This window comes from Gracilinanus agilis, chromosome 6 (assembly GCF_016433145.1).
Source record: "Gracilinanus agilis isolate LMUSP501 chromosome 6, AgileGrace, whole genome shotgun sequence".
Taxonomy (NCBI): domain Eukaryota; kingdom Metazoa; phylum Chordata; class Mammalia; order Didelphimorphia; family Didelphidae; genus Gracilinanus; species Gracilinanus agilis.
Window position 1 is genome coordinate 38,298,437 of NC_058135.1, and position 20,012 is coordinate 38,318,448.

A 20,012-nucleotide genomic window follows, 5' to 3' on the forward strand; every position below is an offset into this window, starting at 1 on the left:
ACATTTCTTTTGAAAAGAAATGTCATTTATTTCATTTTCTCAAGCATTTCCACAAGGTCAATTTGTTGTATTTTGGGAATTAACAGAAAAGGCTATTAAGGTTGGCTTTCCAAAACAGAAGTGTGGATGACTTTTCATAGACAGGCAACAAGCATACATTGTTTTATAGGGACAGGCTGATCTGCTGCCAATAACTGAAAGCATAGATTTCCTAGGCTTCTACAGATTGTTTGAAATTGCTTATAAAATGACTTTCAAAATGTTTTGATCATCCAAGCCTGCTTTACAGAAAACATTTGGACTAACAAGACTGAAGAAAGTAATATTTAATGATACAGCTCCTCTTCATTTCCCTTCCATTAGATGGTTAAACTTCTAGTTGTCTACTGCATTTTACTTAGCCTAACAGAGTATCGGAGAAAACCTAACCAACTCAGATCTGTTTTGTCAGTTACTTTTAAAGGACCGCCACTAGGAAGTGATCCTCTTTAGTGAAAATTGCATCTTAGCTAAGAATAAGCTAGATTTAATAAAAATATTTTTTATAAAAGTCAGTCTGTACTAGTGAAATTTGTTGGCATATACAGAAGAGTTAAATTTTAAGTTAAACACACCCACACATTATGCAAACATAAATCTTTTCTTTCAACAGACAAAAAAAGGACCTTTTTTGGTATTTGTTTAGCAACACATGTTTAAACACTTTTTTTCTTTAACTTAGAAACTCTAATATGTTATAATATTAATTAATAATGTTCTAATATTAACACTGGATCAAAAATGTATTAAGTGATAAAATATTTTAAAACATAAATGAAATATAAAACAGAGGGCAACTATAAAAGGAAAAGACATTTGAAAGAGCATTAAAGATTCAGCTACAGAATTCTTAGCCAAGTTTCTAGTACTCAGTGGAAAACCCTGAACAACCAAAGTCCTTGCAAAGGTCAATACGAAGTATTGATAAACTGATTTCTCCTCCCTCTTTCTATCTTTTCAGTAAATGTTCATATATGTTTTAAGGAACCTGAAAATCAAAATAAATGAATATGCTTTAAGGTTGTCATTGATTCTAGTTGAAGTTCTACTTCCTGTATACTTTTAACTCTTTCTGGCAACTTTCTATTTCTCTTTTCTGTGAAGAGAGTAAGAGAGAAATACCTCACGAATCTTTCTGTAAGCTGCTTAACAAAATTGTAGATCTCGATCCAGTTTTGTGCAACGCTTCCAGATCTGAAAATACACAAATTGAACCAGTTAGAATGTGACCTGAGAAGAAATCAAAGCATAGGTTTTGTCATGTTGGCATTTCAAACTGGTTGTTTTTTCAAGAGCACATCAGTTCAATTTGCCAGGGCCTCTTCCCTTGGTTGCTTAGCAAGGGATTAAGTAAGTGCAGACAAGATATGCTAGTTCCCTTTCCACTTAATGGTACTGACAGGGGTCACGTTTATCTTTTGTCAAACCATCTATCCTCTTGCTCTTTCCAGTAGGAGACAAGCAGCACTTTGAGTTGAGCCTTAGTATGACTCTCGAGAAGATGTAGTGCTCAGAATTTTAAAACTAGGCAACTTTAACCGGTTGCTGCGGGAAGGGAGGAAGCGGAGATTCCCCACCCCCACCCCACTCCCCAGATTCCAAGCTCGTAGGCAAAGGCTGCCCTACAGGTCAGCCAAGAGCACCCTGACTTTCCCAAAGTCTTAGGGGCTGGAAGTTAGCCCCAGGGTAAGGTGGCAGAATCCACCCGGCCAAGTACTACCCCCTCCCCCGCCCTCCATAGAGCCATGGAGCACTTAGGGAGTCAACAGAGCATCTGAGAAAATGCAACAGTCCATTTGCATCACAGCACTCACACACGCACATTTAACAGAGTACAACCCACCCCATCCCCTCACCAAACCGCAACAGCACTGTCATTGGCAATGGCATTGGAGGTGGTACTGACTTGTCCAGCACAAAGTAGAGATCGAAAACTCCATGGCAGGAGGGCTGCTCCTCCGCTTGGGCTCGGGCCGGCCCGGCAGGCGGTGACACTCCGGCGCCCCACAGCAGCCAAAGCCAAAGCCAAAGGCAGAGCGGCCGTCCACTGGCCCCCATCCCGGCCTGGGACGCCGCAACCGCCGCCGCTGCCACTCCGCTCAGGCCTCTGCCGTGCAGCGTAGCTAGGTTCAGCTTAGCTTAGCTCAGCTCAGCTCAGCTCAGCTCAGCTCTGCAGCATAGGACAACCCAGCCCGGCCGAGCCTGGGCTCCTCCTGGGGGCAGGACGGGAGGAGCTCAGCCCCAGGACAAAGGGAGCCGGGGCCGCCCCTGCCCCAGTCCCCGCCTTCGTCCCAACTACAGGCCAACCCACTAGGGTGAAGCCCACGCCCTCGGTTACCGAGGGGCCTCGCCAACCGCTAGGGCAGACGGCCCCGGGGGCCGGCCTGGGCTCCAGCACGAGCTGCAGCTGCTCTGGGTCCTGAGAGGGCTCGGGCGGCTGGGCCCAGGCTGCTGCCCTGCCCCACCCGCGCACCCGCGCGCCTCTCTAACTTTCCTCTAGCGCTCCGCCCCGGGGCCCCTCTGTGGGAGGAGGCTATTTGGGCAGGGACAGCTGCCCGACTTCATGGGGAGGGGGGGGAATGCTCATCACCCACTTCCCGCCCCTGAAAGAGATTCGGTTAACGAGTATGAGCTTCGGTGGGAGTGTAGAGAGGGTGGAGCTGAGTCCTGAAACTGAGCCGGGCTCTGGACCACCGGGGCTCCGCGTTAGAAAGAGGCCGGACCTGGGAGAGGAAGAAAGGAGCGCTAGGGACCGTAATCGGCTTTGAGGGAGCGATTGGACTGATCTCGGGGGCCAGCTGGTCTTGATGAAGATTGGAAAACTCAAACCCGGGAGGTGTTCTGAATTGTTCGAGGTTACCCACGAGGCATCCGGAAAGAGGCAGCCTTTCGAACTTCAAAGAGAGCCAGCATTTAAGTTTTGCTTCTGACAGATACTGGCCTGTGGAAGTCATTTGACAACTAGGGTCTCTAGGCAAGTCCCTAGGACTGTAAGTTGCAAGGAAGATGGCGACCGGTATTAGTAAGAGGGAGCATTCCCTTACTCTCATTTGATCTTTACCACAGCCCCATGACAGATGAGGAAACTGGTTGAAAAGGTTAAATGGCTTACCCAGAGTCACACAAATAAGCATCAGAGGCAAAATTTGACCAAGTCCAGCTCTTCACACCTCTCACCCTACGTAGCTTCATATGCCCAATCCCTAGATATCCTATATCTATTACAGAGAGATATCCTATATACTTATTTTCCTCTAGCTAGTTTTGTTCAATATCTGCAGAGCTTACTACTATACAAATGGGAATTATGGCAAACAGCTAACCTTCCTTCACCAAATACACATACACACATACACACACCACATACAGGAGGGGAGCCAGGGGAAACACAGACAGACAGAATGGGGCTTTTTTTTGTTCCACTAATACTTAGTCCATATTTCTTTTGAAGAAGTCTTAGTTTTACAAATTCCTCGGAATGAGCCAAGAGCAGACTTTTCTTAGGGATAGAAAGTTGGAACTCTTAAGCTTTAACTAGCTTTGTGGTAGGAGTTAAGCTTCCTAAAAGCTGAATGGTTCACAACAGCTTGCTGGTGTTACAAATACAAAATGGAAATAGCCTTTGTCCTCAAGGCCTTTCAATGGAGAAGATTACATTTTGAAAAAAAGCAAAATTTGTCTTAAATTTTCCCCAGCCTCCTTTTTGCCGCCTCCCCTTATCCTTTCTGATTCCCCATCTCTGCCTTGGGCTCTGGGAACTCTTAACTACTAACTCCCCATGCATTTTCTCATAAAAATATTTAAGATACATTTAGGGTTAAATTGTATGTTATTAACGAACCATCAAGAATTTGGTAAATGTATGTTAGATACTGTGCTAGGTGTTTGGGGATACTAAGACAAAAATCAAGTTGCCCAGCCCTTAAACTACAGGTAGCCTGATATATAATCATTTATAATATTATTTCTAAGGAAAAATGTATTTGAAGTTCCAAAGAATTGACTTATAAATGACTACTTTTGGTATACAACCTATTTACAAATTGGAGCATCCCTATATAACATTGAAAGAATGAAATTCTAACCAAGAAATCAAGATCAAGAAAACAGACCTTTCAGATTATACCTCTGTTTAAAACCTAGTTTTAATGAAAATTCTAGAATATACTGCATATGAAGAATTGTTCAGTTCCATTAGCCAAACATTTATTAAGTATTTATATTGTGCCAAACAATGAGCAAAGCCCTTGAAAAACACAGACAAAGAGAAATAAATGGAGTACAAAAGCTCCAAAGTTCCAAAAACATTTTAATTTGAAATATGCAGACAGTGGAATTAAAAATCATTTCTGTTTTTTTGCTATAATCAAGCTCATTGCTTATAAATCTCTATACTTTGTATGCATACTCTCAACCATAAAATCATAGACAGATCTAGAGAGGACCTTACAGGTCATCCAGTTCCATCCCCAGATGAAGAAACTAAGGTCCCCAAAGGTGAAACCATTTGATCAAGGCCATACAGGTTGTAAAGAACATATCGGGGCCAGTTTCCAGATCCTGAGACTCCATATCCAACAGTCTTAGAATTGCATCATGAAATTTCAGTTAGAAAATGAATTCTTGTTGCTAACCTAACTTAGGTTTTAGGAATAGGCCCCAACTTCTTATTGCATAGAATATGCCAATGGGTCTGGAAACCTTTAGCCTATTAGCATTACTTTAACAGAACTATTAAGTCTTGGGATTGCCAGAAAAAGAAAGAAATAGTAGAATCCATATTCCCTGACAACTACATCAACATAGATATCACTTGAGCACCAGACTAAGTTATATGAATAGAACTGAAAGGAAAAAACATAGTGAATCATCTTTCCAGTACAAGATCACAAATTCAACCCACGAGCAAGTGAATAGGACAGGAGAAATGGAACAGGAATGAGAGCCAGACCCTTGTACGGTAAAGGGAGATTGGGATTTCAAAACTCAGCCTGTAAGTGCAAAGGATGCAGTTATTTTTTTTAATTTATATATTTTTTCAGTTAAACAATTTTTGACAATTTTTACTGACATTTTATGATTCAGATTGCTTCCCCCAAGGCAGTAAATAGTCTGATATACATTATACAGTACGTTCATGCAATACTTATTTCCATATTATACATGTCATGAAAGAAGACATATATCAATCATACAATAAATCTCATGAAGGAAATAAAGTGGAAGGTAACATGCTTAGATCTGCATTCAGACCCCAACAGTTCCTTCTCTGTCTGTGGATAGCATTTTCATGAGGAGTCTCTTGTTTTATCTTGAAAACTTGCTTTGCTGATAAGGGTTTAATCCTTCACAGTTGGCCGTCATATAATTTCAGTTACTATATACATTGTTCTCCTGGTTCTGCTCACTTCATTTTGCTTTAATTCATATGTCTTTCCAAGTTTTTCTGAACTCATCCTGTTCGTCATTTCTTATGGTGCAATAGCATATATCACGACTTGTTCATTTATTTCCCAAGTGATGGACAACCTCTCTTTTTCCTATTCTTTGCCACTACAAAAAGAGCTGCTAAAAATATTTTGGTACAGGTAGGTCCTTTTCTCTTTTCTCTGATCTGTATGTAGTGATATTATTGTATCAAAAAGTATGCATAGTTTCATGGCTCTTTAGCTATGGTTCTTTACTGCTCTCCAGAATGGATGTGTCAGTTCACAGTTCTACCAATAGTGTATGTGTTCCAATTTTCCCATAAACCCTCCAACATTTATCATTTTCCTTTTTAGCAAATCTGTTAAGTGTGAGGTGGTATCTCAAAGTTGTTTAGATTTGCAGTTCTCTAATTAATAGTGATTTTGAGCACTTTTTCATATAATTAGAGATAGTTTAAATTTCTTCCTCTGAGAACTGCCTGTTCATATCCTTGGACCATTATTCAATTAGAGATTGCTTTGTATTCTTACAAGTTTGACTCATTGACACTTGAGATGTTTTTCCCAAAATTTGTTGTTTTGTTTCTAATTTTAATAGCATTGATTTTGTATATACCAGTGATGGGCAAACTACAGCCTGTGGGCCAGATTGGGGGGTGGGGGAAGAATGGACCTGAAATGTTCTATCTGGCCAGGCAACATTATTCCTAATCCTAATCCTAAAGTGAAATTATTCCTAAATACAATGAGTAGGATTCAATTCAAAGAAACTTCAAAAGAGTTGCCTTAGAAAGAGACTGACAAATGAGCATTTCCTTTCCTTTGGCCCCCTCTTTAAAAAGTTTGCCCATCATTGGTATATACTGTTATACAATAATAGGGGAACAGGGTCTTTTAATGGTAGGAGGAGCTGAAGCTGAGTAAGTGTGGAAATCCTTAGGTGTAACACCAAGTTGTGGTAGTGAAACACTAAGGATCCCACAGGAATATTTGTGAAGAAACTGCTATACTGAACTTCAGTATAACAGTGTCCCAGAACAAGTAGTCAAGTGAAGAAACTGTGGTTCAGATTACACAGCTCTTTTAACTTCTTATCCTGGCCCCAAGATGTGGATAAACTCTAATTGACTTCAACTTAACTTTCAGTTGGGAATCATCCCTCTTTCTTCAAATACCCAAGGATATGATTGTTAATCCTTAAGGTAAAGAATGACATTCACCTAAGTGAGTTTAAGATTTAATGGTAACAAATTTAGGGAAAGGGAACAGGGAATTGAAGGGGAGAGGGGTAAAGGGAATTCTTGGCTTAAGCTATAGATCAGTGGTTCCCAAACTTTTTTGGCCTGCCGCCCCCTTTCCAGAAAAAAATATTACTTAGCCCCCTAGAAATTATTTTTTTTTAATTTTAATAGCAATTAATAGGAAAGATAAATGTACCTGTGGCCTTCACCACCTCCCTGGATCGCTGCAGCACCCACCAGGGGGCGGCAGCACCCATTTTGGGAATCACTGCTATAGATGATCAGATGCTAAGGGTTTCAAGTTTGACCTTTGTTGTAGCTTGCCTGCCAGATTCAACCTGGCAAAGCCAGGCTGGTTTGACCTGAATCAGGTTTGATGGTGGTTGATATTGCTTCTTCTTAATGAATATTAATCAAGGTGTACAGTATAAAGTCATACAGGATTTGAGAGTATGGTAGTGATCAGAGCTGGTTGCTGGTATCCTAAGTTGACCTTGGCCTACCCAAACCCAACCAAGACCTCCCACCAAAATTCCTTCTCAAAATTGAGACCTCCTTTGGTCCAAAATCCTGCTTTTTAATACCCTCCCAGTAATTGACTTTTGCCTTTGCTGGCACATGGCAAGCTTGGTTCATTCTAAGTTCTAAACTGCTGTCAATCATTCTTCTTTTCATATTGCAATATCAAATAACATTACAATACAAAACATTTTTAATTTCATCATCAAAATTATCCATTTCATTTTTCATAATGCTTTCTATGTCTTGTTTGATCATAAAGTCTTCCCTTATCTATAAGTCTGAAAGGTAAACTTTTCAATGTTCTTCTAATTTGTTCATGGTGTCACCCTTTATTTCTAGATCAAGCATTCATTAGACTTTATTCTGGTGTATAGTTCAAGATGTTGGTCTATGCCCAGTTTCTGCCATAATGTTTTCTAGTTTTCCCTGCAGTTTTTGTCAGATAGTGAGTTTTCCCCCCAAAAGCCCGGCTATTTGGGTTTATCGAACACTAAGTGGCTATAGATATTAACTACCATGTGTTGATTACTTACTCTCTTCCATTGATCTATTATTCAATTTCTTAGCCAATACCAGGTTGTTTTGATAATTTCTGCTTTGTAGCATCATTTGAGCTCTGGAATGGCTAGGCCTCCTTCCTTCATGGTTTTTTTTGGGGGGAGGGGGTTGTTTTGTTTTGTTGTTGTTGTTGTTGTTTTTGCATTACTTCTCTTTATATTCTTGGTCTTTTGTTCTTCCAAATGTATTTTGTTGGATTTTTTTCTAAATCTATAAGAAAATTTTGAGGTAGTTTGATTGGGATGGCACTAAATAGGTAGATTAATTTAGGTAGGAAATGTCATTTGTATTATATTAACTCAGTCTTTCCATGAGAAAGTAATGCTTTTCAAATTGTTGAAGTCTGACTTTATTTGTGTGAAGAATATTTTGTAAGTGTTCATATAATTGTAGGTTTTGTTTTGGTACTTTATATTGTCTAAAGTTATTTTGAGTGGAATTTACTTTTCTATCTCTTGATGTTGGTTTTTGTTGGTGAAAAATAAAAATGCTAATGATTTATGTGGAATTATTTTGTATCCTACAATTTTGCTGAAGTTGTTAATTACTTCTTTTAGTTTTTTAATTGATTCTCTAGGCTTCTCTAGATATACTATCATATCTTCTATAAAGAGTGATAACTTTGTTTCCTCATTGCCTATTCTAATTCTTCCAATTTCTTTCTCTGCTTTTATTGCAGTTGCAGTTATTTTTCACTGAACAACAGGGAAATCTAAGATTCACTTCTTGGGGAGAGAGGGATAGTGTAACCCTTTTTTTTTTACTATCCTCCATACCTAGAATGCTATCCCTCCATGTCTCCCCTTCTTGGTTTCCCTCACTTCCTTCAATTCCTTTCTAAAATTCTACTTTCTAAAAAGAAACCTTTTTTAAAACCCCTTAATTCTAGTGCCTTCTGTCTATTATTTCCAAGTTATCCTGTATAGATCTCAAACCTGAGTCAGGAACTTATAGAGATCATACCAGAAGGGTAAAGAGCAAACTTTTCCCCAGACCTCACCACCATAGAAACACTAAAAATTTGCAGGCTGTGAAAATAGCAAAAAGACATAAAAAGTAAAAAATTAGGCCAGATGTACCAACAACTCCCAAAAAAGAGCAGAGCCAGCATAAAAGACAATGAATAAATCCTTAAAACAAAAAAACAACAACAACAAAAGACAAATATGAAGTCCAAAGTCAAGAAGATCAGTGGAAAAATGAGCAAATAAAAAGGAAACACAACCAGGGAAGCTAAAGATATAAGCACAGAAGATAATGACTTAAAAACATGCCTCAAAAAAAATTCATATTAGATACAAGCCCAATAAGAATTCTTAGAAGAGTTAAAGAAACAAAACCTGAAACTTCTTAACTATGAGCAGTAGAGGAGAAAAGACTTCTTAATAGAGACATAACTGTCTTTAAGATTTGTGTTCTATGTGCCCAAAGAAATTATAACTAGTTAGTAATATCTGGAATTTATAGAGAATCTTTATGTAGAGGAAAAAAAACTACCTAAGAAATAGTCGTCTTAAACCCATCTAGAAATAGAGTCAGATTTTATGTTCTTGGATTTAACTATCACTGAATACATGACTACAACCATGAGATTAAAAAACATTCTCTCCTTTGAAGGAAAGCTATGGCAAATCTGGTCTAAATGCTATAATCTATGGGTTCACAAAGAGTCAGACACAACTGAACAATTGACCAACAAAGTCAATTGGCTTGCCTTGAGATGAAGGAAGTATTTAACTATTCACTCAGGATTGAATGACCACTCACTGATGATGTTATAGAGAGAATTTTTATTCAGGTGATTCAAGTGAGTGTAAGATTATATGTTCTGGGGTCAACTCCAACAGTACTGTGTTATAATTAAGTGCTTCTATAGAAAAAGGAAAATTAAACTGACTATTTTTAACAAGTTCTTAAGGAAAAAAATTGTATAACTTCCTACCATATTTGTAAGTCTATATCATTCTTTGCATAGTAAATGTTATAGAAGACATAATTTGTTGAGAATAAAATACAAATGTACTTTGTACTGGAAATGATTCATATTATATTAAAAGTGATTCATCCTGTGATATCTGTATTGATTCACAGGAAATATACTTCAGATGTCTCCCAAACAGAATAAGAGTGACTTAGTTTATATTTATAGTCTGTCTTAAGTAGGAAGCTGGAGGCTCCTAGTAACTAGATTGCTCTTTGAGTTGTAGGTTAGACACTTTGGAAAGTTAGTCTCTAGCAGAATATACAATAGGTCCAAACTGTCCTTTTTTTAAATATAAACTTCTTTTTTTTTCTTGTGTACTTAACAACTCTTGATAAATATGAACATTTCAGTATACAGGGAACAAAAAAGAGAGGACTACAAATGAAATTTTTGTTAATTATATTTCTTTTCAAAGGTAGTGCATCAACATGACTGACATGGAAATATGTTTTGCATGACTGCTGTGTTAGTTAAAATCACCTAGGGTTTTTTATCTGGAAGGATTGAACCTCAATATAGTGTGGGGGACCTTAAAACTATATTTCCCATGGTCCAATGGATTTCCTGTTTTGGATTACATATTCAAGGTGAAGGACTGTTTTAAATAGGGGGAAGTGACTTTGAACTTCCTCTTTAGCTACCTGAGCGCACGGAGAGAGGAAAGGTAAATGGCTGAGGTGAGGTTGGAATAGGTTTCTTACAGGCGCGTGGTCTAATGATTTTTATCTCTATCAGCATGGTTTTTATTAAAATACTATTCTCCCTTTTGATCTCGGCCCTCATCATTTTTAAACATAACACTGCACATGTNTTTAATGAATAGTGTTACCTGTTCTTTCAATAATTATTGCTATATTTATGCTGCATATATATATTCCTCAAGTTGACATTATTGGTTTGCTAAATTTAATTTCATGTCATGATTATTTGAAAAACAGATCCTGCTATTTTTAAAATGTATTGTTGAGGCATGAGTGTACAAACATAGAGACCACAATCTTAGAAGTAAATCCTGGAGGCAACAACAACAACAACATTTATATAAAGCTTTAAGATTTTCAAAGTGCTTTACAAATATTGTCTCATTTGATGCTCAAAAACCCTCTAGGTACTATTATTATCCTCATTTTTCAGAGGAGGAAACTGAGATATAAAGAGGTAACGTGTCTTGTCCAGGTTAAGGGTTTTTTGAACTTAGGTCTTCTTGACTTCAGATCTAGCATTATCCACTGTGCCATCTAGCTAAAAACAAAGAGTTGAAGAAAAGTAAAAGGATAACAAGCAGGGTACAACTGGGTTATAATATTTTGTAAAACACTGATCTGGTTAGTTCCTGAAAAATTCCTGACACATTAAAAGTAGGAAATGGTACCCATGGTACCCAGAACCCAGTACCATTGTGTGTGTGTGTGTGTGTGTGTGTGTGTGTGTGTGTGTGTGTGTGTGCCTTTGAAACAATTTTGATGAAAGTAAAGTTTAATGATTACCCACCACTTCCCTCTATTCCCCCCTTCATTGTAAAAGCTCTTTTTATGCATATCCCTTTTATGTGAGAACATTTTCCTCATTCTACCTCTCTTCCTCCTTCTCCCAATGCATTCCTCTTTATCACTCCTTTATTTTTTTAATATCCTCCCAATGTAATTGACTCGTCTATGTCTATGTAGACTCCTAATTGCCCTAACAGTTTTTGAAAATTACATGTATTATCTTCCCTGCAGAGATTTTTTCCCATTTATTATTCTTTTTTATATTTATACATAAACTTAAAAAATTTACATAATAAAATGTAAATAGCTTAGGTTTACTGAGTCTCATGTTTACATTTTCATGCTTCTCTTGAGGCTTCAGTTTGAATGTCAAATTTTGTAATTAGCTCTGGTCTTTTCATCAGGAATGCTTGAAAGTTCTCTATTTCATTATATATCTATTCTTCTCCTGAAAGATTATTTTCAGTTTTGCTGGGTAGATGATTCTTGGTTGTAATCCTAGCTCCTTTGTATGGAATACCATATTACAAGCCCCATGTTCTGTTATTGTGGAAGCTGCTAAATCTTCTGTAATCCTGATATCCCTTTTTTTTCTTGATGCTTGCAATATCTTCTCCTGGACCTGGGAACTCTATAATTGATAATAATATTCCTAGGAGTTTTCATTTTGGGATCTCTTTTAGGAGGCATAAGTGGATTCTTTTAATTCTTTTAATTTAAATTTAATTTAATCTTTTAAATTCTCTTCTGAGATTCTTTTAATTTCTCTTAGACCCTCTGGATCTAAAATATTAGGGCAGTTTCTTATATTATGTCTTTTATTTTGTCATAGTTTTCAGTTAGTCCAATAATTCTTAAATTATTTTTCCTGGATCTATTTTCCAGGTCAGTTGGTGTTTCATATTTTATTCTATTTTTTTAATTCTTTTGACTTTAATTTCTGCTTATGAGTTGTAATTTTTAAAAAGTTCCTTTTTTCATTAGGTTTTTGTATTTCCTTTTCTATTTGGCTTATTTTTCTTTTTAGGATGTTATTTTCTTCAGTATTTAGGCCTCTTATCAAAGTGTTAATTCTGCTTTCATGATTTTCTCATATTACTCTCATTTCTTTTCCCAAATTTCCTACTTTCACTCATCTCTTTTTTTAACCCTTCCAAGAATTCTTGTTGGACTTGGGTCCAATAAGCATTTTCCTTTGAGGCTTTGGTCATAGCTATTTTTGCATTGTTGTTTTCCTCAAATTTATTTCTTGGTCTTTGTATTATAGTAGATTTATATAGTAAAGGTTTGTGTGTGTGTGATTTGCTTGTCTTTCTATTTCATGACATTGAACTTTATGTAAAATTTGGGGTTTGCTCACTTTCAATTGGGGAGGCACTATTTCAACCTCAGGCTTTTTTGTGCTGTTCTTTTCAGAGCTAGTTCTAGGGGTGGGCAAGTTTTCAATGTTTCCAAAGTGATATCATCCAGGGACAGATATGGTCATAGCTCTCCTGGTCTGTGATCTTGTCTTTACCCAGGAAAGGCCCTTTCTCCCCTGCAGTTATAATTACTAATGCTCCTCTTTGTCTTGGAAATGTGATCATGGTCCATGGTCCCATGCGACTAACTATAAGAGTTCCTTTCCACCCTAAAACTATGATTCAGAACTGCTTATGGCCAATATAGATGCTGATCAGTACCAGCTGAACTCAGTGCCAGGAAAGGGTTTCCTCTAATCTCTTCCTTATTATCTTTTGGGCTGAGAGCTCCTAAAGCTGCCACTTCCACTGCCACAACCAACTCCAAAACCCATAGTTGGTATTGTTGTGTTGTGCAGTCCAGGCCAGTTACCACTCTGATGCCATGAACTTCTCCTTCCAAATTCCCAAGTCATCTTAGGCTGAAAAATATCTCCCTCTAAACTTTTGTTGGCTTTGCTACTCCAAATTTTGATTTGAGGCATTTTTAAAAGTTGTTTTGGGGAGAACATTGAGTGAGTTCATCTGGGTTGCTGCCTGTGCTCTGTTATCTTGAGAGATTGATTTTTTCCACTTCTTTTTTTAAACATTATTTATTTAAAATATTTTTCCATGGTTATATGATTCGTGATTTTTCCCACCCTTCTTCTACCCCTCCTCCCTGATCTGACAAGAAATTCCACTGGGTTATTCATGTATCATTGTTTAAAACCTATTTCCATTTTATTCATTTTTGCAGTAGAGTGATCTTTTAACACCAATACCCCAATCATATCTCCACTGAACCATATGATCGATCATATGGTTTTCTTCTGCATTTCTATCCCCAGAGTTCTTTCTCTGGATATAGATAGCGTTCTTTCTTATAAGTTCCTCTAGATTGTCCTGGATCATTGTATTACTACTAGTAGAAAAGTCTATTACATTCAATTGTGCCACAATCTATCAGTCTTTGTGTACAATGTTCTCCTGGTTCTGCTCTGCATAAATTCTTAGAGGTCTTTCCAGTTCACACAGAAATCCTCCAGTTCATTATTACTTTCAACATAATAGTATTCCATCACCACCAGATACCACAATTTGATCAGCCATTCCCCAGTCAATGGACACCCTCTCATTTTCCAATTTTTTTTCCAATACAAAGAGTGTGGCTATAAATAGTTTTGTACAAGTATTTTTGAGGGATTGATTTTTTAAAAAAATATTTTATGTGTCAAGGAGATTTGCTAGTAGACACATTTAGAAGTATGCTTGAATCAAGAAAAGATGCCTGATGATCTAATTATAAATTTCTTAGTCACAAAATGATCATATTTTTATAACAATCTTGTTAGAACAAAACCCTTGATCTCTTGGGCAAAGAACAAGTTGAGGTTTAGATGGGGTGTGCATTGAACTATTAGAAGACTGTCACATCTAAAATAGACAAATGTACAATTTGATAGAAAGTATTAGAACATTTGCTTTAAGATTTCTGTATTGAGTGCAGTAAAATCTGATATAACATATTCAGCACTTAGAATATATTTTTATTTCATTAAATATTTCCCAATTACATGTAAAAATGAACAATTATTAAAAATATTAAGTTCCAAATTCTCTCCTTCCCTTAGAAGTCAAGCAATATGATATTGACTACATATGCAAAGTTCTACAAAAATATTTCCATATTAGCTATGTTGCAAAAGAAAACATAGACAAAAATAAAACAAGAACAATAAAGTTTAAAAAATTCAATCTTCATTCAGAGTTCATCAGTTTATTTTCTCTTTGGAAGTGGATGGCATTTTTATCATGGTTTCTTTGCAATTATCTTGGATCATTGTCTTGATCAGAGTAGACCAAGTCCTGCATAGTTGATGATATTGTTGTTACTGCATATAATGTTCTCCTGGTTCTACTTACTTCATTTTTCAAAAGATCATATAAAACTTCCTAGATTTTTCTGAAAAGACCTTGCTCATCATTTCTTATAGCATAATAGGATTCCATTAAAATCATATACACAACTTGTCAATTCCCTAATTGATAAGAATCTTCTCAATTTCCAATTCTTTGCCACCACAAAAGGAATTGCTATAAATGTTTTTGTACAAATATGTCCTTTTCCTTTTTTTTCTGATCTCTTATAAATGAAAAGGTATACAGAATTTTATAATCCTTTGGGCATAGTTTCAAATTGTTCTTCAGAATGGTTGGACCAGATTTCACCAACACTGTAATACTGTCCCAAATCTCCTAAGGCATTTTCCATTTTCCATTTAACCAATCTTATAGGTATGAGGTGATGCCTCAGAACTATTTCAATATATCTTTCTCTAATCTGTTGTGATCAGTAGTGATTTCTTCATATGGCTATTGATAGCTTTGATTTCCTCTGAAAAACCACCTTTTCATAGTATTTGACCACTTCTCAACTGGGGATTGACTCTTATTTTTAGAAATTTGTCTCATTTCTCTATATGTTTAAGAAATGAGGCCTTTAGCAGAGAAACTTGTTGTAAAATTTCCCTCCAGTTTCCTGTTTTCTTTCTCATTTTGATTGCATTAAATTTGTGCAAAAGCTTTGGTATTTCATATAATCAAAATTATCTATTTTGTTTTCCTCTTTACCTTTTGTTTGGTCATAAACTCTTCCCTTATCCATAGATTTGACAGGTATATTTTTTCTGTGCTCTTATAATTTACATATAATATCACTCTTTTTGTTGAAATAATTTATGCATTTTGGTTTTCTCTTGGCATATGGCATGAGATGTTGGCCTATGCCTAATTTATGCCAAAATGTTTTCCAGTTTCTCCAGAAATTTTTGTATGTCCAGCACCAGAACCCCAATGTATGACCTCTCCATTAATAGTAAGTTGTCTCAATTAACTTTTACAAAAATATTTACTAAGATGATATTGAAAGAATGGCTGATACAAAACACCTCTTTTTCATCACCCCTAAAAACTAAAACAAAAAACTGGATCATATTTTTGCACAAGTACATGTGATTTACTTGGAGAGAAAGGGCTCAATCTCAAAGAGTAATGTTAGTGAGGAACATATGTAGACAAAACATGTAGCCAATGTACTTCTCAGTTTCTAGCCATAAAAGTCCTTTGTTTCTCTTTGTGGAGTCTTTACATAGCTCTCCTTAGTTGTAGTTCTCTGCTAGGCTACAAGAATATGTCTCTTTCCAGAATCCATGGTCCTTTCCATCTGATAGGGTCACACACCTTGAAGCTATATATCTCCAGGGTGACTCTCTGCTGCCAATGCAGATGATTCCTCTGTCACAGCTGCTATCATGCCAATAGATGTTGTTAAGACAATAGCAACTGAAGACATCCAGACCTTTGATATCTTACAATAATATTTGTTTTCCTAAAATCAGGAAATAACAAATACTGAGAAAGAGGCAACCAAATACCACCACCACCACCCCACCCCCCGCACACACACACATACTTTTATGGAGGCATTAGTCTTTTCTAATTAGGACCACAAAAGCTCTTTTAGAGCAATACAGTGAGTTCCGGTTCTGAATCCTGAGTTATTCCAGATCAGCATTTAGAGCATCTTCATCATTATACACTACAATCCCCTTTGCCATGCATATCCAGAGGCCCTCAGCATTTCATGTGTTAGATGAGGACAAAATGGAGAATATCTGTACATGGTCATGAGGAAATGTAAAACTAAGCATGTTCCATGTCTGCTATGTTCATATCTATCAATATCACAATTACTAGTATTTCATTTTTCCTCACTTTTTAAAAGTACTTCAATGACGCAGTGACTAGAACCCTGGACCTAGAATGAGAAAGACTCGAGTTCAAATCTAGCCTCAGGTACTTACTAATTGTGTGACTCTAGACAAGGAACAACACAATTCTTTCTGCCCCTGTTTCTTCAACTGTAAAGGTAGAGATAATACTAGATAATAACAGGGTTTTTCAAAGATCAAAAGAGACAAAATTTGTAAACTTAGCATAGTGCTTGGCATATAGCAGGAACTTAAAAATTCCCTTCCTTTCCCCCCTTGCTATTTATGATTATTTGATTATTGATTTTCTATATGTATATGTATGTGATGTTGTGATAAGTACATGTATTACATCTTGCATAAAACTTAGACATATGGATATTGAAATAGTTCGACAAATGGTGATTTGAATTGAGATATGTCTAATGAACATGATATTAACATAGATTTGATATACTCTAACTGATTTTTAGGGGCTGAAAATTTTTGACCACAGGGGTAAAAGTAACCTCAGCTTAAATAGACATACTTACCAAGGCTTTGATTATCTTTAAGAAAGAAGGAAATTAGAACCTTGGGGAGAGAGGGTTATGCTTCGAGAGACCAAGACTGAATTAGTTATTATCTTTGAAAGAGTCTATGAGGATTGAGAAAGATGTTGAATTTTTAATAATTTATGAGGAAACATCATCATATCACCTTTGATTGCCTTTGAAGATGATGTGAGAGAATTATTAAGATAATAAATGAATCAAGTAGCAAGTTGAAAGGGGAAGGTGATTTTGTGAATTTGTCCCTGTGAAAGTGTTTTATTTTATTTTTAAAGCATTTAAGTGCCTACTATGTGTTAGGTAGTGTGTTAAGTAACGTACAGAACTATTTCAGATGATCCTCAAAATGACACTGCAAGGGAGGTGCTATTATAATCCCCATTTTACAGTTGAGGAAATTGAGGCAAACTGAAGTTTGCACAGGCCACAGAGCTAATATGAGGATAAATTTGATTCAGTTAGTACTAGCTGTGGACCCAGCATTCTATCAATCTATCATCATCTTTCAATAAACTCTCACATCCTTTGGGTTGCTACTGGTGGACAAGCAGGAAATCTATTACAGATGTAACTAGAGGCATGAAATAAGATCATTACTGGCACAATGGTATGAAAGATAGATTGGAGTGAGGACAGGTTAGAAGTAGGAAAAATCTGTTAAGAGGATGGTATAGTAAATTATTAAAAAATAAGCAGCTTTTCAGGGGGAATAGAAAGAAACAAATGAAAGGGAGTGGTATTATAGAAATAGAATCTAGTGAATCTGGCACTTGTTTGGCTATAATAAGAGAAGCCATGAAAGACAATTTCAAGGGTAAAGGTTGGCTTGGAATTGCCCTGACGATACTTTCAGGGAAACTACAGAACATGAGCTTCCATCCCAAACTTCTTAATCAATTTTTTTTAAAGCCATTATATATAGTGGTGAATTATGCTCTAATTCCATTATATATACCACTAATCAATGAATTCCCTACTCAGTGCTCTTAAGAATCAAATAAATAATAAAGCAGTACTAATCAAAACAGTGTGTTATTTGCCAAGAAATAGAATAGTAGATCAGTGGAATAGATTAGATACACAGTATACAGGGTAAATTACCTTAGAAACCTTGTGTTTGATAAACCCAAAATTCCCAGTTGGAATAAGAACTCAATCTATAACAAAAACTGCTAGGAAAACTGGAAAACAGTATGGCAGGAGTTAGTTTTAGACCAATATCTCACACCCTATATCAAGATAAGGTCAAAATAGATATCTGACTTAGATATAAAAGGCAATACCATGGAAGACAGAATAGTTTACCTGGCAGATCTTTGGAGAAGGGAAGAATTTATGACCAAACAAGAGAGAGTGTGCAGTGTAAGATGTAAAATGAATAATTTTGATTATATTAAATTAAAATGCTTTTTATAAACAAAACTAAGGTAACTAACATTAGAAGGAAAACAATAAACTGGAAAATGTTTATAACAAATTTCTCAAATCTATAGAGAAGTAAGTCAAATTTATAAGAATAAATTCTCCAATAGACAAGTGGTGAAAGAACATGAACAGTAAATTTTCAGATGAAGAAATCAAAGTTATCAATATGAAAAAAAATCTTCTAAATCACTCTTCATTAGAGAAATAAAAATTGAAACAACTCTGAGGTATGCCACCTCACACCTATCCGACTGGCCAATATGACAGTAAAGAAAAGTGATAAATGTTGGAGGGGGTGTGACAAAATTGGGACACCACTGCATTGTTGATGGAGTTATAAACTGATCCAACCATCCTGGAGGACAATTTGGAACTATGCCCAAAGGACTGTATAACATTATTATATATAAATTATATATAGTATATCATATAATTATATAATATTATATATAAATTTTATAAAAATATTGATCCTGTAATAATACCAATGGGTCTGTCTGTATCCAAAGAGATAATTAAAAATGGGAAATGACCTACTTGTACAAAAGTATTTATAGCAGCTCTTTTTATGGTTGCAAAGAATTAGAAATTGAGGGAATGCACATCAATTGGGGAATGGCTGAACAAATTGTGGTATCTGTTGGTGATGGAATACTATTGTTGTATAAGAAATGATAAGCAAGATGATTTAAGGAAAAGCTGGAAAGATCTGAATAAACTGATGCAGAGCAAAATGAACAGAAATAGGAGAATACTGTAAACAGTAACAACAATATTGTATGATAATCAACTATGAAAATTTGGCTACTCTCAGCAATGCAATGATATGGGACAATCTTAAAGATTTATGATGGGGAATGCCATCAAACTCTACAGAAAGAAATGTGGGAATCAGATGGATGTGGAAAGTATACTCTTTCATATCAGTTAGCTACGACTTTGTTTTGAGACTTAGGTTTTCTATGAGTGTTCTCTCACAACAATGGCCAATTCAGAAGTATGCTTTGCTTGGTAACAAAAATAGAATAAAAAAATTTTAAATGCAAAAAATTCTTTACATAATGAAGGAAGTAAGAAAACTTTGGAACATAGAACATGAAATTCCAACAGAAAAAAATTCACAGATCACCTCCAGGGGAAAAAAAAAACCTGACTGCAAACTTCAAGCAATATAATGGTTTACAATGAATTTGACAATTCAAGTCCGAAACAAGACATTCGACAAGCAACCAGGATAAAGGCTTTCAAATACAAAGGAAAGGTCTTACAAATAGTGCAGGACTATTCTGTACCCACTAGAAAATATAGAAGGAAATGCAATGTGTTCCAAAGAACAATGGATTTCAAGTTGCCTGCAATAGTTAGCTTAATTATACATGGAATAAACATTCATGAATTGAAGTTCAATAATAAAGAAGAGTTGGAAGCATTTTTAGAAAGAAAAAAAGAATCAAATAAATAGAGGGGCATAGCTTTGTTTTTGGACCCACTTGAAATTATGGTGATAATTAGTGTGACACTCTGTGTTCTTGTGCTTCAAAATTGCAAGATATACTGAAGC

General features: G+C 36.1%; 1 protein-coding gene across 1 annotated transcript in view; it reads right to left on the reverse strand.

Moving 5' to 3' along the window:
- Positions 1-1,224, reverse strand: part of ANTXR2 (ANTXR cell adhesion molecule 2) — a 255,604-nt gene extending 254,380 nt beyond the window's left edge. Inside the window, exon 1 of the mRNA XM_044681488.1 lies at positions 1,162-1,224. The gene's annotated coding sequence lies outside the window, so the exon portion shown is untranslated. The remainder of the gene's footprint in view (positions 1-1,161) is intronic.
- Between the last annotated feature and the right edge of the window lie 18,788 nt (positions 1,225-20,012).